The sequence below is a fragment of the Lycorma delicatula genome, chromosome 1, assembly GCF_047948215.1.
Source record: "Lycorma delicatula isolate Av1 chromosome 1, ASM4794821v1, whole genome shotgun sequence".
Taxonomy (NCBI): Eukaryota; Metazoa; Arthropoda; class Insecta; order Hemiptera; family Fulgoridae; genus Lycorma; species Lycorma delicatula.
The window spans coordinates 15,448,036-15,468,159 of NC_134455.1; positions in this window are offsets into that span (position 1 = coordinate 15,448,036).

The window sequence follows — 20,124 nt, forward strand, 5'->3', positions numbered from 1 at the left end:
TTTTTTCGCAGCCCACAAATCTTTATATATAAAAATGTTAAATTCGTTTGTGTACGCTTCAAAAACTCAAAATGTTCTGCACCGATTGAGCTCAAATTTTAGCACGATATATAACCCGCATCAAAGATTGTTTTTATTTTTTTTTGCATTAGTCACATACCCGCCACCGCGAGAAAACAGTTTTTTTAACGGTCAGTTGTGTACCAGTGAACGCGCCATCTGCCGGAAGCGATGGGAATACTTGTCTTACTAGCTAACGACAACCACAGTCACATGGGAAACAATAGCTGTTCCCAATTACATTGTTTATTAACAAAAAAAAAAACGTATCCACTTGCACCTGATTCAGATTATTATACAATCTGAATTAAATTCACTTTAATCGAGGTACTTTTGTGTGATCGTGTCGTGATTGAGCTGCGCCTTTCACCAAGCTCTGAATTTGTTAGAAAACGACCAACAGTGGGATATATGTATTAATGACGCGTGCAACACTGCACATTCAAACCAAATTTGCGCATTATTCGCAATTATATTGACCTCTTGCTTCCGTTCATCTCCCACATAGTTACGGAAAAGATATCGATCGCATATGGCTGAGGATATTTTGCATAGAGTACGCCTAGAAAATACCAATATGACCATGTAATTTCCAGAAGGCATTTACAACGAAGCATTGATAAATATTGAAGACAAGTGCTTAGCTATTGCAAATAAAGTTTTTAGTCGATCGGGAATGCCAGCTGCGATTGCTTCATTTGATGTGGATTTACGCCGTGAACAGAGTTACAACATTGGTGAACTTCTCAAACATTCCCAAATTAACGCGTGAACAGAAAGGCATTTATGATCGCAGAATGCAAATGATAAATGACGGAGTTGGGGGGACCTTCTTCTTGGATGCGCCAGGAGGAGCTGGGAAAACATTCCTCATTAGATTGATTCTAGCAACGGTTCGATCAAAAAATGACAATTACCCTGTTGCGGAATATTAATCAGCCAAAACTCTGCAAACGGCACGCGACTTGCAGTTAAGAAATTGATGAATAACGTAGTGGAAGCAACGATTTTAACGGGGCCTTTCAAAGGTGAAGATGTCCTCATTCCTGGAATACATATAATCCCGACCGATACAGCATTTTAATTTAAAAGATTGCAATTCCCAATTCGATTGGCATTTGCAATCACAATCAATAAAGCTCAAGGTCAATCTTTAGAATTGTGTGGGCTTTAGATTTAGATGCGGATTGCTTCTCACATGGGCAACTGTATGTTGCGTGTTCCCGAGTCGGCAAACCAGATAGCCTTTATATCTACGCAGAAAGTGGAAACACAAAAAATATTGTATATCCACAAGTATTGCAAAAGTAAACTTCTATGAAACGTATGCTTTGTTTTGTTTCTCATTTTTCATCCATGCAACCACAATGTACCACAGCGAAGCGTGGCGGGTTGAGCTAGTATATATATATTACACACACATACATCAGTATAAGAAACAAAATACAGTTACGTAGATCATATTAAAAAACTTTTGCACAATTCTGCCAAGACCGACTTTTCGTTTCCGACGCTATCTCTATTTTGCAGTCATATTAAACGGGTTTGAAAATACACCACTACACAATCATAATTATCTCAAATCTTTTTTTCGATTTTAAATTGAGTGTAGCTCAAGAACGACTCAAACAATCTTCATCAAATTTTCATTTGTATTACTTCAGCTACACTACTGAGATTTTTGAGTCACAAAATTTTATACATAGGTTTAAAACCCCTACTCATACCCCAAAACCTGAAAAATTTAATTTTCACCTCCCCCACTGAAACCTTAAAACATGTGTATTCTCCAAGAAGTCGTTAAAAACAACACATTGTACACATTGGGCAATAAGTATAATAAAAGTGTTAACAGCAATAATTTTACATCATATTCTTGAAATAATTATAATAAATGAAGACGTTATATTTGAAAAGATCATAGAAATTTCACAGTTAATTCATACATCATTTTTAGTTTACTTTCATTAAAAAAAAAAAAACAAACAAAAAAAATCACAATTGTCCAATCTCACCAACAGTTACAAACTTATCAGTGCACACCATCAACTTTATAAACTGACCAGTAATTTACTTTTCTCTTTGTTTTCTAATTATAAAAAAAGTTATCCAATTTTTTATATTTTTTCGATACAAGAAAACTCATCTGGTGCAGCTATTGCTTCCAAAGCCTTTAATTTAAAGAAAATGAAAGGTTTAGTTGTAATAATTAATAATAATTTTTGGCTGATTATTTAAAATTCAGTGCAAATAAGAGTATAAATTCAATGCAAAATAAGAGTATGAAAAAAATTCAATAAAAAAAAAATTATAATAAATAAATAATAAAAAATAAATAATAAATTAATAAAATAATAAAATTCAATAAAAAAATAAAAATTCAATGCAAATAAGAGTATGCAAGTAAGAGTATATTTATAAATAAAGATCTAATCCTTTTATTGGTTTAAGAATGATCAAAGTTATTAAATTGTAATGTTATATTTATATGCGTAATCGTATCTGCGTAATATCTAAATAAAAAAAATTTATATATGTATACATTTAAAAACTAGCTTTTACCCCCGGCTACGCTCGCATCAGTGGCTTTTTGCCCGGGCATTAGCTCTTTAGTTACAACCTGCCACGAAGGATTACAGGTGAAAGTTACAAAGAGGTCAGGCGTGCCGTAAGTTCATACAAAGCGAAAGCGTCTTGAGTGTATTCATGCAGATAACGGGGACTGTTCGCAAAAGTAGAAGGCAGAATAACCATCTTGTCTACGTTGTTAGGTCTAATATTACCATCTGCGCTAATTGCATCTTGTATATGAATGTAATTTTCAGCTCGTAATTTTATCTGGTTTATAGAAATGTAACGAAGGCGTTCGCTCTCTACTTTAATACACATATCTATCAAGAATTGATGAAAGAGTTGCCTTGACCGCGAAAGGAGATTGAATTCGTGCTCTCGAAGCATCTTGTGATACGCATAAAAATCCAGGCAGGAAACCTTTTTATTGGGAATTGGCTTTCTTGTTGAATTAATAACTGGTATATTGAAATGATATCCTGGTTCACCTTTACCGAAAATTTACGGGTACTGCAAAGCATCATAAAATTTATGAGTATCGGCTACGCGTTTCAGCGTATTATCATGTGCCTGTAACACTTTGTCTCGTGGAGAGCATGGGTCACCAGTAACCAAAACAGCAACTTCATTAATCATCGGCGCATTATAACGCCTCTCATGTTCGCCACGTGGAGTCCGATCAGCATGAATGACGTCTATGTAATTATCCGGAGGCCAGTTTTCTATTGCACTTTTAAAGGTATTTACCAACAAATTGTGGCTGTGTAACATTCGTTGAATTTTCAATACTGTATCTCTTTCGACTCTTTCAATATACTGACAACGAAGGTTTACTTCATTTTCTTCATCACCCATAAAATACATCTGCAAAAATTTATGCTGTTCATTATCTGCTGGATAAAGTGATCCAATTTGATGATGTATCTGTCCTTGTACAGTAAAATTTGGTGAAAATCCGGGCATTCTTATCATTTTATCTACTCCAAAGGATGTTATTTGGAAGCAACAGTTATACTTTCTGATTTTACTAAAAAAATTGCTTCCACTCATCTGTCACACTTAAATATAGAGTTTTCAAAGGCTTTTCTGGTTCACCAAGTAAAGGAAGCGAAACTTTACCACTGGAATAGCACATTCCAGTAGTTTCATCTTTCCATTTCAAAGCATCGCAATGCTGACATTTTCTATTCATTGAGCCAATACCAGTTAAAGAATGCTTATGGTATTCAAGTGAAGGATCATATTGAAATCCAGAATTGTTTAATATAGATCAATTGTTACGCATTAAATTTTCGACGGCGCGCGATTTGCATTTCTGCGTGAACGATTCTTCTCGTCTGCGATTGTTCTGCAGTTTCTCTCGCTCTTATAGCTGCCTGCTGTTCAGCTTGTCTTTCTAAAGGAATTTGTGTTTGAATTGGCGTTTCAACTGCTCTTAAGGTAGCTTGGCAATCAGCATGCTCATCTAACCTTTCTTGTCTCTGAGAAGTTTTTTCACCAGCCCTCAAAGCACATTGTCGCCTCACTTGTTGTCGTCTTAGTTCTGCGTGAGCAGAAGATGCTTGAGTTCGAGCAACTTTTGGCGCCCGGGCCCGTGATGAATCCCTGGAAAGGTTAGATTTTCGCTTCCGAGGCATTTTAGAAAAAAAAAAAAACAGAGTAAAAACTGAAAATAGCGTTAGAAGTAAAACAGTAAATAGGCACCTAACCTCAAAAACTGCAAAAGTTTTATTATTGCTTAGAAGTAACAGAAGAATAGCAATAAATATAGAAGGATTCCAAACAGCAGAAGCACTATAAATTGAATAGTGACTTGACCGTCGGTATTACAGTGTTGGATTGGCATTTTATTTCATTTACTTGCTGGAACGCCAGATGGCGTTGAATTCGGTCAAATTTTTTGTCGGACGATCATACCTACCAATATAAATTATTTTACCCTCCCGAAAAAAAATTTTTTACTAAAAAGTGTCTTATGTCCTTCGCAATACCTCTGAGAATATGTGTACGAAGTTTTATGATGATCGGTTGAGTAGTTTCTGCGTGAAAGCTTAACAAACAAACAAACTCACATTCACATTTATAATATTAGTAAGGATTATCATAACATATAACGTACTGCTTATTACCTCCTTCGATATCTTCTTGTAGAAGATAAGGATTTACTTTTCATAAGATGTATTAATCCACATTAAAAATTTCAATTGATTTTACTTAATCATTAGTTTAATTAAATTTCTTTTATTTCATTAGTTTTTTCACATCTATACGCAAGCGTGATACATCGTACAAAACACTGGAAATAATTAAAATAGAGTTTCCTTACTAAAAGAAAATATTTATGTTAAAACAGAAATGACATACTGAATGTTTAACTTATTAATACAGTTCTTTTAAAAGTGGCAGAAACATTAATTAAAATTTAATGAGTTAATAGGTGTAAAATTTTTTTTTTTCACTTTTATATACTCTTCTGTACAAAATTAAATTTCAATATCTATCCCACGCACGAACTTCAAGCTTATGTGGCGATATCATTATGAAGAAAAAAAATGAATAAAAATTATTTCTATCTTTAAAAAATTAATTTAGTTGATTTAATATTTTAATACTGAAGATAGTTAATCGAATGAAGGGTTTGCAAAATCTAAAATTGTGTTATTCAGTTTAACCTTTTATTATTAAGAAACTATGAAGTTTCTTAACAATAAAAGGTTCCACTCTCTCATATCTTTTTTTTTTGTTTTGATTTTGCTTATAAAGTAATATCCAAAGGATACTGATACATTTACGCCCTATTTTAGGTAAGGGTTTTCTCAAGAAAAGAACTTTTAATCGTGAACACAGATAAAGGAATTATAAGATTCTAATTTTACAGTTAATTTTAATATTTAATATTTATTTTTATTTGGTTAAAATTAAAGAAAATTAAAAAAAAAAAAATGTTCTTTTAACCTATACGTTCAAGTTTGATAAACATTAAATGCTTTGTTAATCGACGTGTGCTATGTATTGACATAATAAACATTTTTTGAGGATTATCTTTCTAATTATTTCATCAAATAATAAATTATTTAGCTATTTAAAGGCATATTGATTTTAATCTATCTTCTGGATGTTTTTGAAAGTAGTTCTATTCTTCTACAATAAAATTTTGCACCGGGAAATTGATTTCTGGACACTACAATTTGCTCAATTAAATTATATTCTGATAGGGACTTATTCATCATCATACGGGTAATTCCATTACTTTGCGTGCAAACTTCTTTCATGTCTTTCGTGAAGTTCTCTTTTTAAACATTATACTTCAGTATGGTAATAAATGAAAACCAAAATTTGATGCATTATCGTTCTACAGTGAATTAATTGAACGTGTAATGAAATTTTCTTTTATTCTCACCTTTAACAATTTTTATTTAATTTACTAAGATGTAAATGTAGATATGTATAAATTATAAAAAGAAAAATTATATACGTAATATAAATATCTATTTGATTTTCCATAATTTTTTTAGTTTAAAAAAATTATCATACTCGTATTAAATATTGTTATAGTATAAAAGACAGTTCTAACTTCATCCAGCATATCCTCAATAAAATGTTGTTTCGAAAAGGTATTGACATCTTGATTCAAAGTATTTTGCAATGTAAAAACATTACTTTGGAGCAATTGATGTTCACGTTTTAAATACAATGGGATTATTTTTGTTAGGTGGTTAATTTGGTTTTGTTCTGATTCTCTTTAAATTTTTGAATTATTACAACATTCTGCATAATCTACGTTAATGATATGTAATTTTTACTAAAAAGGTCATTTCGTAAGTAAATATCACTTTTTATTTATTATATGTGAAAGCGTGGTTCGTGTGGTTCTCTGGTAAATTTAGGAAGTTTTAATTTTGGTTTATTTCATTTATGTAGGTCAGTAGTTTTTCACACTGTTTTGTATTCCCTGGAAGAAAAATACGATATCATTAATATCTTCATCGTACCTGTGCCACTATATTAATTTGTAAGCATATCTAGAATGAATGATGCTAATTATATGTATTACGAAAGAAATTTTGATATTATGCTGGAAATAGGGCACCTTTATTACAATTGCCATTATGTTGTGTGTAATATTTGCTTTAGAATATCAAATAATTCCGTTTGCGGGAATTCATCCTTTATATTTTTTAAAAATGTGATCTGGTGCATTTTTTTATTTATTAAGAAACAAAATTGTTTCTATTACTTTATGTATTTTTATTTGTAAATACTACACATCAAAAGATAATGAATACAAAATAAAATTGACGACTGTACTTCTAGAATACAAAAATAAATTCGGTGTTTTGATAAACTACGTTCAAATTAAAAAAGAAAAAAAAATTATTTTAGCTAAAACAAAATCAAGTTATTGAAATATATAAATATTTATTTTTATGTAACGTGATATTATGTTATTTTTTGATCTCTTAGAACGGATGGCGTTGTTTCAAGATAGTTATAACCTGAAATAATTTATTTTAGTCTTTTTGAGTCAAATTAGAACGCTTTCATCAGTTTGCTTATATTATCTACAATTAATGTTACAGTATATTTTGTATATATGTAATACACTCACATTATAACTTATTTTAAAATGACGTGCATTACAATATAACTAGCAATTTTTTTTCTAAAAAATAAAAAATAATAATAATCAGATAAATGTGTCTGTCGTTTTGTAAAAAATGATACCCTGTGTCGTAGCATTATTTTACACACCTAGCCTATTGCAATTTTGATATTGCTCTTAATACTAAAGTATCAGCGGCAAGCTAGAAAAGGGAATTTTTTAACAATCTGCCCATTAATTACCAGAACTATTTTGTCTAAATAAGAATGTGGATCCAAGAATACATGTCACTTTACAAAATATATCTTTCATTTTTGAAATATTTTTTAACATATTATCTATAAAAGTTAATAAATTTATGTAATTATAACTGTTTTTTATTTTTCAATTAAGACTTAATATCGTATAATTGATTAAATTTGTTTAATGATTCTATGGAGTACTTATTATGTAGCTTCTTTCTCTGAAACTAAGATAGGCTACCCATTTTAAAATTTTTATTTATACTCATTTTCACCAAACGGTTAAAATTTTCGTTATCTTACTTTTTGGAAAAACGTTTTTCAAGCCTTCGGAAATCCGCAGTATCAATTATTTAGTTTATATTTTTTATCACAGCTTTACTAAAATTGTTTTATTTTGTCTTCTAAATTAATAATTATAACTTATTAGCTGCAATAAGAGACTTACGTTAAACATAGATTATCTTATAACCTTCAATGAAAAGAATTATGTAAAAGATATGTAAATTTTGCGTTATTTTATCTTTTTGTTTTACAGTCACATCCACAATTATAGCCATTAGCGATTAAAGTAACACTATTATGTAATATTATATAAAACAAAAAAAATAATAAACAGGAACAATAAAGAATAAACATAGAACAACAACAATAACCACATAATAATAAGTAACAACAATAAATACAAAATAGAATACATAAATTACACAAAAATCAATAAATCGTGTTCTTCATTCCACTGTTGGAGAGGAACTGCAACAGAAGTTTTACAGCTTCGTTTTGGTTTAATAGAAATTTTATATCCGAACCCAGATCTAAGTTTTGTCGGATGGTTCCAATAATTGGGCAATCAAAGAGCAGATTGTGCAAGGACAGTTTGACCTTGCAAGACTCACAGATCTTCTGAAGAGACCCAAGTAGATGAGCGTGGGTAAGACTGGTGTGTCCAATCCTTAGCCGAGATAAGATGACTAAGTTTCTTCTGTTGCTCGGGGAAAGAGGTTTCTCGAGCACATTCTGCCGGATGTTGTGTAATTCCGTGGGAGAACTCAGCAGCCAGAACCTATTCCACTGAGCACGCAATTTTACACGGACTGATCTCATGAAGTCTCTCTCACATGTCGACTGTACTCGGATGCCATTTATTGCAGCTCTCTTGGCAGCCTCATCGGCCTGTTTGTTCCCGATGATGCCACAATGGCTAGGAATCCATCCCAGTACCACAGTCTTATTTTATCTTATTTGCCTATGATAGTATACAATAGGCTATGTATTTATTCAATACTTTATGAACTTGACCAATTAGACAAAAAGCAAAAAGAACAGTACTTACACGTTTATGAATTCAGGCATATGAAACAACTGGCAAGGTATTAATCACAAATGCAAATGTTTTATGTATAACTTACAATCTTTAAAACGGTTGAAATAAAAATTTTTTTTTACAAGTTCAAAGAAATTTATACATTTTTATGTAATTCCTTTTAAAATTAATTATTATTAATTTTTATATCAGAATTACACTAAATTGTTTTATTGTTCCCTTTATTAAAAAAAAAAAATAATAATAAATTTTTACCTTTAAAAAAAAAGTTACTTTTATTCATATCAGGAGATGGCATAAAGTATTTATTTTTATACATTGCTAGAGGTGAGTGATTTGATGGTACGTTATTCATTTCAATTTTCATTTTGTTCTTAATCAAACAAGAATATTCTCTCATATTTGGTTTAGCGCAAAAAGGATCAATAAATCTTTCCTCTTCTCCTTGTAAGCCTGGAATGAAATTGTTACTATTGAAATTGGTCTGTGAGTAAATGACTTGTGACAAACGTTGTCGTTATTTCCAAACATCACGGTTATGATATTAACAAACAGTTATAGATTTATGTAACTCTATTGATGTAAAAATAATCTTTTCTTAAAAAAATCTTCTACAAATTTGATTATTCTTTTTTTAAAATTTTTTTTATAAAATTATGGTTACGATTTTATTTTTTTGAATAGAAAGATAAAACCGATATACGAAATAGAGTTTGCATTTATAAGTATATTTGTGTGAATGAAAATTAATTTTTTTAGTGATAATATTTATACACAATAATATTTGAAATTAACTCAATAATCAATTCGAATTAAGTTCGATTCAATTATTTACAATAGTAACGTTTTCCATCATTTTATATGATACATTTAAAATCTGCTAATACAAGAAAAATGACTGATTTTTAATTGTAGGTTAAATTAAATTAGGTAAGTATAATGAAAACTAAACTGCTTCAATTATGTTACCTTGTACTACGAGGAAACTCGAATACGTTAACTGAGATACCATTATATTTAATTGGTTCTGACTGATGTAATTAATTTCCACTCTTTCCCATTATTTCCACCCGTTGTTCTCATTCCAAATCACAGTTTTATCTTAACTTAATCATCTAGCGTGTCTAATCCTATAATAAGTGTAGTAACTTATCAGGTGAATGTCGTGTCACTGTTTCGTTAAAAAAAATAGATAAAACAATAACTACATCATTACATTCACCCATTTTTTTGCCCAAAATTTATAAATGCACTTCGTTTTCTTTTCATGGGAATGAAAAAAAAAACACTTTTCAGTAAATTTTTATAAAAAACTACAATAGCAATGTAACCAAAAACAACAGACGGCAATAAAAACTTTATATTCTAAACTGTATATATCACTTACAATTTCTAACCCTTGTACATCACTCTGCCGATGATAAAGTCGAATAAATAATTTTTAAAGTTGCCTTGTCTTTATTTGTAAAAGAAGAGTATTTTACTAACTGACAGGACTTTTAAGATAAACTTGTATGTTTGGAATCATTAGTGCAACATTAATTAGACTTTTAAAAGTTCAACTTGTAATAAAATGGTGGAGATGTATAATGACAGATTTGAAATTTTTTTTTAAATTAAAAAACGAGCATGGAATAGCAGCTCTCTTGTTTATTACACGGTTTTAAATGATAAAGATGTGACAAATTTTTAAACAAGTTAATCACACATTTACAGCTATGTAATCTATTTCAACGAATGCTGAAAATGTTCTCTTGTTCCTGTAAAAAAAACACGAAAAAGTGAATGGCATTCCATATGATTCTTTTAATTCATAAATTTGTTAAAATTCTGTGTTGATATGTGGCTTCATCATTTTATTTCGGTTTTAAATTAGTATAGTAAAAATTGTATTGTACAAACATTCCGATATAATATTTTTTCGCAAAAACCATTCAGAACCTGAAATGCTCTTTTTTTGTAAAAAACGATATGGGCTTTTAAAAAAATCACTTAATTGAGCTGATATTTGGTGAAATACAGTTAGATGAGCAACATGTTTGTATATCAAATTCGTCTTATCAGCGAAAACAGTGTTTCTTTTTGCATCTATTTTCACGTCAATAAAAATAAAATAGAAAACGACAGAATTGTTTCTTTTTTTTTTTTTTGCTGACACAGTTATATGGAAACGTCAGCCGCCAAGTTATATGGCGCTTATTAAAGTCAGATGCTGTTCATCAATATTTCAATGTAGATTACTAATAACAGAAACAACATTGAAATGTTTATGATTTATAAACAGTGCTACGCTAAATGTATGTAAAGAAAATCTATTTTTTTTTGTCTTCTGTCATTTGACTGGTTAGATGCAGCTCTCCAAGATTCCCTATCTAGTGCTAGTCGTTTCATTTCAGTATACCCCCTACATCCTACATCCCCAACAATTTGTTTTACATATTCCAAACGTGGCCTGCCTACACAATTTTTTCCTTCTACCTGTCCATCCAATATTAAAGCGACTAATCCAGTATGCCTTAGTATGCGGCCTATAAGTCTGTCTCTTCTTTTAACTATATTTTTCCAAATGGTTCTTTCTTCATCTATTTGCCGCAATACCTCTTCATTTGTCACTTTATCCACCCATCTGATTTTTAACATTCTCCTATAGCACCGCATTTCAAAAGCTTCTAATCTTTTCTTCTCAGATACTCCGATAGTCCAAGTTTCACTTCAATATAAAGCGACACTCCAAACATACACATACACACACATAAACATACACTTTCAAAAGTATTTTCCTGACATTTAAATTAATTTTTGATGGAAACAAATTATATTTCTTACTGAAGGCTCGTTTCGCTTGTGCTATTCGGCATTTTATATCGCTCCCAATTCGTCCATCTTTAGTAATTCTAGTTCCCAAATAACAAAATTCTTCTACCTCCATAATCTTTTCTACTACATTTCATTACTTTTGTTTTGTTCTTGTTTATTTTCATGCGATAGTTCTTGCGTAGGACTTCATCTGTGCAGTTCATTGTTTCTTCTAAATCCTTTTCACTCTCGGCTAGAAAATCAATTAGAATAGTATAAAGTACATAATATTTTATCAAATTAAACATAATTGAAATGAAATAATATTTATTTTCTTTCATTTTTGAATTAAAATTATAATGGAATAAAACTCCAGTGTATTATAAAACAAAAGTATTAAAAATCTTTATTAGCACTGTTCCCAAATGTAGTCTTCAGAATTTTCTATTCTAACCAGTAAATCTTTAGCGAATGCTGATAGTTTAAGTAGTTAAGTGCTAATAGTTAGTGGTTTAAGTGTAATTTTATTAGTCGCAATGATTAAACGATACGGAATATTAACAAAACGTTTTGCATGAAGGTGTTGGATAGAAAGTCAATTTTGTTGAATTTTCTTTACTTTTTCATGAATAATTATAAAATTAACTTGCAAGTGGCTTTCGGTAAATCATTAATGTGCAAGAATTTTGAAGTATAAGTTACTTTCAGATTAGAAAAAAAACCATACGATTAGATGAAACTAGTTATAATAATTTAAAAAATTATAATTTTTAAGAATTAATTATTTTAATTATGTATAGAAGGTCGAACAAAGCGAAGTAGTTTCAAATTTTTCTTCGGTGAATAAAATTGATAGAATAAACATATTTTTATCAAATTAATGGACAAGGTGGGTGATGTGACCATTAATATATCAACAAAAAAAAAATCACTTCGAGAAATATACAGAAATAAATATAGTATAACATTCCAGCCATGAAAAAAAATTATTATTATTATTTTATTAATTCTCTGTTTCTGATTTCAGAGAATTGAATAAATTTTTAATAAAGAATATTTTTTACATAACATATGAATGATTTACACAAAAGTCTCAAGTGAATGGTAAAATTCACAAGTATGTATAATTCAAAAGTAGGTAAATACTTTTACCTACCTTATTTAATAAGTTTATTTTCTTGGTATGTAAGAATTTTTCAACAAATAACTCTTAAACGATATAATTAATTCTTGCATGGAATTATCTATGTAAATTAACAACATGCCATGAAGTAATGATCTTTTGAAAAAATCTCATTCTTTTAAATACCGATGTATTCAATTTGTTAAGGTTCTCAATGTGCCTTGAATTTAGATATTTTAATTCCATTTTATTTTTTATATTTCTATCTAATTTTTAACAATTTAAAGGTATTCCTTTTACATAGAGAGCCATTATTCAACGTAGAATTTTGTGTTTTTGTCCTTTGATGTATGTTTCATTTAACGACTCTCCATGGACCAGAACATATAACTCTCTTTGTACATGGACTACGTTTATCTATACGGATATTCCTGTATGCTGTGCTTTTTGCCACGTAGCGTGCAGCTTAGTTGCCCTATTGAGGGAGGCTACAACTTTATACAGTATACAAAAGGAATGTAACCATCACATAAAAAGCGACCACAACTAAATTGTAGAGTACAATATATTTATAAAAGGGGAACTCTTAAATTAACTGAATTGGCTGTTATTTCATTTATTCCTATGTAATTATTTGTATACAATTATCACTACTACTTCAAAAACTATCTTATTTTGAGCACTCATTTAAAATATATGCATATATTAAAAAATAAATAACAAAATATAATACAATAATATTACAATATAATATATATCTATATATTTATGTTTAAAAGAGCATATATTAAAATATATATTCACAAATTTTTAGGAGTAGTTTACCTGATTTTAATTACCTGCAAATAGTTGCTGACTTTTTTAAAATGAGTGATCGTCTTTATTAAATTTTTAACTGAAAATCAGTAACATCATTTAATAAATATGTGATATATTCTGTCATCCTTTACACTTCGTTTATATTTTTACATTTCTTAAAGAAAATTTTATAAGTTTTTGATTATATGGAGATATTTTGAAGGCTGCAAAGTTGAAAACAGGAGATAAAATTCAATTTTTCTAAAACTAATTTTCTGTAGACATCAAATCAAAATATAACTTCACGTTGAAGATCTCAGAGAATCTATTCTGATAGAAAAATTCTCCTTTCTTTTTAAATAACGAATCATCTAGTTTCACTTTTCAATGATTTTTGTAGAAAAGATACAAAATAAAATATTTTCTATAAAACAAAAATTGAATTATTTTACTAAAAAAAGTAAAATGTAATATATTTCAGGTCACTTTTTGAAATGATTAGCTTTGCAATGCATCTTTATAATATTCTTGCTACTTTTGGTCTCTCTATAAAATAATTTCATATATATATATATATATATATGTATATATATACACACATACCCCCCCCCCACACACACACAATCAACGTTTTGTTGTTGATTTTGTATATATATATATATTAATAATTGATATATTCTCGATTGGACGTTAAACGAACAAGAACACAAAATATTCAGATCCAAATAAGTTACTACGCAAATAATAGAAATATAAATACGCAGATAAAATATTTAGATAACAAATATTCCTTATTATAATTTTGCAGGTAAAATCTACCATTTTAAAATATTATAATATTGCGTAAAATAAAACAAAACACAAAAAAATAACACAAAGTTTCACCTTCAGTGCGAGGCTTCAAGTGCAACAACATTATGCATATATATATATATATATATATATATATATATATATATATATATGTTATGATCAAACACAACGATAATGTGTGTTTAAAAAAAAATATTTTTTATTTTTAAAACACACTATATTATACAATTTACTTTGACATACATTTAAAGTATTAATTATAAAATGTTAGTGCGTACATGCTTAACAAATACGATGATGTGTATCGAACGAGTGCCATACATGAACTAACTAATTATTCTCACAACTAACAAAGGGTGCAGCTACATTGCAATTGAAGGACATAAGAAAGAAGCCGTAATAAGAAAGGGAGTCCGACAAGGATGTTCCCTATCTCTGTTACTTTTTAATCTTTACATGGAACTGGCAGTTAATGTTGTTAAAGAACAATTTAGATTCGGAGTAACAGTACAAGGTAAAAAGATGAAGATGCTACGATTTGCTGATGATATAGTAATTCTAGCCTAGAGTAAAAAGGATTTAGAAGAAACAATGAACGGCATAGTTGAAGTCCTACGCAAGAACTATCGCATGAAAATAAACAAGAAAAAACCAAAAGTAATGGAATGTAGTAGAAATAACAAAGATGGACCACTGAATGTGAAAATAGGAGGAGAAAAGATTACGGAGGTAGAAGAATTTTGTTATTTGGGAAGTAGAATTACTAAAGATGGACGAAGCAGGAGCGATATAAAATGCCGAATAGCGCAAGGTAAACGAGCCTTCTGTAAGAAATATAATTTGTTTACATCAAAAATTAATTTAAACGTCAGGAAAAGATTTTTGAAAGTGTATGTTTGGAGTGTCGCTTTATATGGAAGTGAAACTTGGACGATCGGAGTATCCGAGAAGAAAAGATTAGAAGCTTTTGAAATGCGGTGCTATAGGAGAATGTTAAAAATTAGATGGGTGGATAAAGTGCCAAATGATTGCGGCAAATAAATGAAGAAAGAACCATTCGGAAAAATATAGTTAAAAGAAGAGACAGATTTATTGGCCACATACTAAGGCATCCTGGAATAGTCGCTTTAATATTGGAAGGACAGGTAGAAGGGAAAAATTTTGTAGGCAGGCCACGTTTGGAATATGTAAAACAAATTGTTGGGAATGTAGGATGTAAAGGGTATACTGAAATGAAACGACTAGCACTAGATAGGGAATCTTGGAGAGCTGAATCAAACCAGTCAAATGACTGAAGCCAAAAAAAAAACAAAAAACATTGCATTCAATCACACGGTAGATTTCTAATTATAATCACATAATGATCTTTTTTTTGTCAAATGGATAAGGTTTTCACTTTGATCTCTTTTCTTTGATGAAGTTGTAAACTATGGTTTTGTCAAGTTGGTACTTTGTGGTTTCTTTTGTGAAATGATGAAGAAAAACTATTTAAAGATCGAGATTGCTATATGCGTTTTTTTGCGGTGATCTGGTTATTTGAACATCACTGGAAGATAAAAGTTACAGAATAAGTTTATAAAATGTTGTTATTAATAATAATTAAAGATGGTGGTTTCGTTTTGCCAACTGTTATATTAAAATTTCTTTATACATGGAAAAAACTAGCATTATGTTTCAGTAAAATTTAATTAAGCTTACTTATTTAAACTTATTTCATTAATTTTACTTCTTAATTTTTGGTTTTTAAATTACAAACATACAAATATGTGCATTTTTGAGAAATGACTTTAATCTATCTGTAGGTACGTCACTTGAACTACATTTCAACAACTAAATCATACCTTGGCGATCGAGCTCTTGTTCTTCTTCTTCTTCTTAAAAAAAAATTATTTATTTTTTACTGATTCCTCGTTTGAGCCTAGTTATACCTCTGTTAAAAATTATTTCATAATATATTACGTAATTGACATTCTTAACGCTACAAAAATTTTACTGGAATCTCTTCGAATTATGTTTATCATATACAAGAACGTCTTTCATAATTGTTAAAGTTCTATCATATTTCTTAGAAAAGGCCTTGTGAAAATCAGTTATAGAGTTCAAAAGCATTTCAGTTGTTTTTAATATAACAAGTTATTTTGTTCAGAAAGTTTATTATTTGCTTTCCTTCTTCATTTATAAAGGTTGAATATTCCCTCTCTGAAAACACATTAATTGGAAAACAAAAAACTAATAGCTAAAAAAAATAGAATGTGTGAAAAATTTATAACATTTCAATTTTTAATTGTGGGAGAGGATATTTATACCTAATTCTATGATAAGGTTTGCAAACTGTTACCAGATTGATATCGCTTCATTAATATATATATATATATATATATATATTTGTTTTAAATGTACAGGTAAATATAAATCAATTTAAATACAGGTAAAAGATCAGTCAACTCAAAACATCAAATGTTAAAAGAAATTAACAGTAAAAACCTGGAATGTTTAAGGATAAGGTTTTTAAATGTTTTAAAATTCTAAACGATGTGATTTAAGAATAATGACATTCGGATTGCAACGATCATAAAAAAAGCGTAGTGTTATAATTTTTAAAGCTAAAGCAATTAATAGTTACTGTTTATACTTTTCACTAAATTCCCTAATACAGTAATTCATTATCATACACAAATGGTTTAATAAAAGGACGTTAAATTTGATTTTCTTTTCAACAATTTTAATCTTCTTTTCTCTTTAAGAAAGATTTATTATAGAATACTTTGAAAATAAATTTTGGGTTTAAACTATTATATCGAATTATTGTTAATATATACGCATGATTTATTTTTATATATTTCTTAATTATTTGATATTACAAAAACAATTATTAAAATTTATTTTATTTCTCACCGTCTAACACTTTAATTAAACTAGTTTTGTAACGTATATTGAATTCGTTTTTTTAAACCAAATTGATTTTTCTATTGTACCTTCAATCAGATTCTGTTATAAACAAATCGAAATAAATTAATTTTAAAATGGGAAAATAATTTTCATGTAACAAGTCTGCCTGTGTATTCTATGAAAATTTGTACTGAAAATATTTATCTGACGGATATTTAAATTAAATTGAGTTTAATTGTCTTACAAACTTTCCTTTAAAATATTGCAGGTAAAAATTTATTAAAAAATCAAAGATTATTTGGCTGGCTCTAAAAAAAAAAAAAAAACATTAAAAAAACACTTTTTTCGGTTAAGGGTATTTTGAAAGACTAAATGAATACTTTGAAGAAGTAAATATGCGTGTCGTAGAAGTCTAATATGTACGGCTTGGTGTATTAAAATCTTCCCTATTGGAAGTTAAACTGATTCTTTCAGAAAATAGCTAGTTATCGTGCTTCGATGTACAACTTATTCACTGAAGCTAATGATAAAATTTCTTGATAGAATTACTAATAAAGAAATAATAGGATTTTACAATATTGATTAAAACACATCGTTATATTATCGTAACAAGAAAATATTACAGCAGATAAAGATCATTTGTCAATTTTTTTGTTTGTTTTTAAAAAAAAAAACATTTTAAAGTTGAAAATGACATCATTTATTAATTAGAAAAGAAGACACAGTTTAATGAAGAAGAGAAGACAACAGTAAACTACTTCGCATCGCCGTTTTTATATTTATTAGAATAGCTTTGTCGTTTTTGTGAATGACTTTTGATTTGTATCGGGAATATACAACCATTAAACAGGTGAATCACAGAAATCTGATGGTTTTAAAAATAAATCAAAAAATATAATTTACATACGCCTTTTAATATGTAATAGAGCATATATAATTTCATTAATTGGGTTAACTTCATTTTTTATATTACATATCAGACAAACGTTCTCCATCGTATTTTGTATGATGCTCTAGTCTGTCCCACTGATTTCATCTCGCTGTTTGCATCATGTTTCTGTGATTTCTCTTGTAGGCAACTTTGTGTTTATTAAGGTTATTAGCTTTACTGATAAACAACCTAGAATTTAAATACCTCGAGAGAAAACAGTTATAAACTGAGAGCTCTAGAGAACATGCAGGCCATGATGCAACATCTCCTTGTTTCGAAATGAGTTAGCCCGAAATCATCTCTCGTACTCCACGGTTCTGGCATCAATCATCATGGATGTTTTGGGAGTATGGGTTGTTGCTCCATATTGCAGGAAATGCACCTAACCATATTTAAATGGATGCCAGGATGAAAGAAATCCGGGAAGTGAAATCTAGTATCATCATTGTATACCGGTCATTACGTGCCCTTCTTCTTCGAAGGAATGAGCCCTATGAATCCAAAACCTTTCAGAGCATACCAGTGAAGAAAAACATATGAAGCCGCTTAAAACTAGTAGCAGGTCATTAATAAATATTTTATTTGTTCACTGTGTCCGATGAATGAAAACGCCCTTGGTCATTCATTAGCATAAAATTTCACTTGTTTTAATTTATCAAGTTCACTTACGTCTTGCAGCAATTTAATTTTATGCGAATGAAAGTTGAAATCCTTATTTAGAATTCTCCTGACGCTGCTGTAGGATAAAGGGAAGGGCTGCAGCGTGCTGAGCGCTGAGGGTTCATCATCATTGTTTCTCTTACCTTCATCAATTTTGGAGGAGTTCTCACTTAATGCACAGAACCTGGTGGTTTGTTTTTCGTTACAAAAATAACAATTTGGAAATTTGTTACTAACACCTTAATGCGGCTAGAAACGCTATAATGACATGGGGGTGTTGAAATTCATGGAATAATTCCTGTGTTATCGCAATCGAATCCCTATTTTTACGAATCAGCCGACTCAACCTGTAGTTACGTCATTTAACTTACGTTAAAATTGAAGTGCTGTAAGAAATAAATGAGTTTTTTCCTCGATCAATGTTATTTAACTTTATTTTAGGTTTATATTATTAGTATCTTTATTCAAACTTACAATTTAAAAAAAAATGAACAATATAAAGTTCATTTAACAAATCGCAACTTTGGTGATCTACTGAAATTTTTATAATAATTTTTTAAATTTCCAAATGTATCTTATTCTTATTTCATGTTTTTCTATTTCATGTTATTTTCTGGTTGTAAATGAGGTTAGATGAGGATGTGTGTATGTGAATTGGCTTCTATTCTGCTTTATATGTCAGAAACTGTTTTACCTTAAATCATAAAATTTGGCATGGGATGTCATGCCTTCAAGATGATGATTCTATTATTACTTTTTTTATAATGATGGTTTGGATGAATATCGAGAATAGATTTAACTGGAACTTTCTACTTTATAAAAATTATAACACTACGCTTTTTTTTTAACATCGTTGCAATCCGAGTGTCATTATTCTTAAATCACATCGTTTAGAATTTTAAAAACCTTATCCTTAAACATTCCAAGTTTTTACTATTAATTTCTTTTAACATTTGATGTTTTCAGTTGATTGATCTAATTTTACCTGTACATTTAAAACAAATATATATATATATATATATACATATATATATATATATTAATGAAGCGTTATCAATCTGGTAACAGTTTGCAAACCTTATCATAGAATTAGGTATAAATATCCTCTCCCACAATTAAAAATTGAAATTTTATAAATTTTTCACACATTCTATTTTTTTTAGCTATTAGTTTTTTGTTTTCCAATTAATGTGTTTTCAGAGAGGGAATATTCAACCTTTACAAATGAAGAAGGAAAGCAAATTATAAACTTTCTGAACAAAATAACTTGTTATATTAAAAACAACTGAAATGCTTTTGATAAGTTTTATGTAA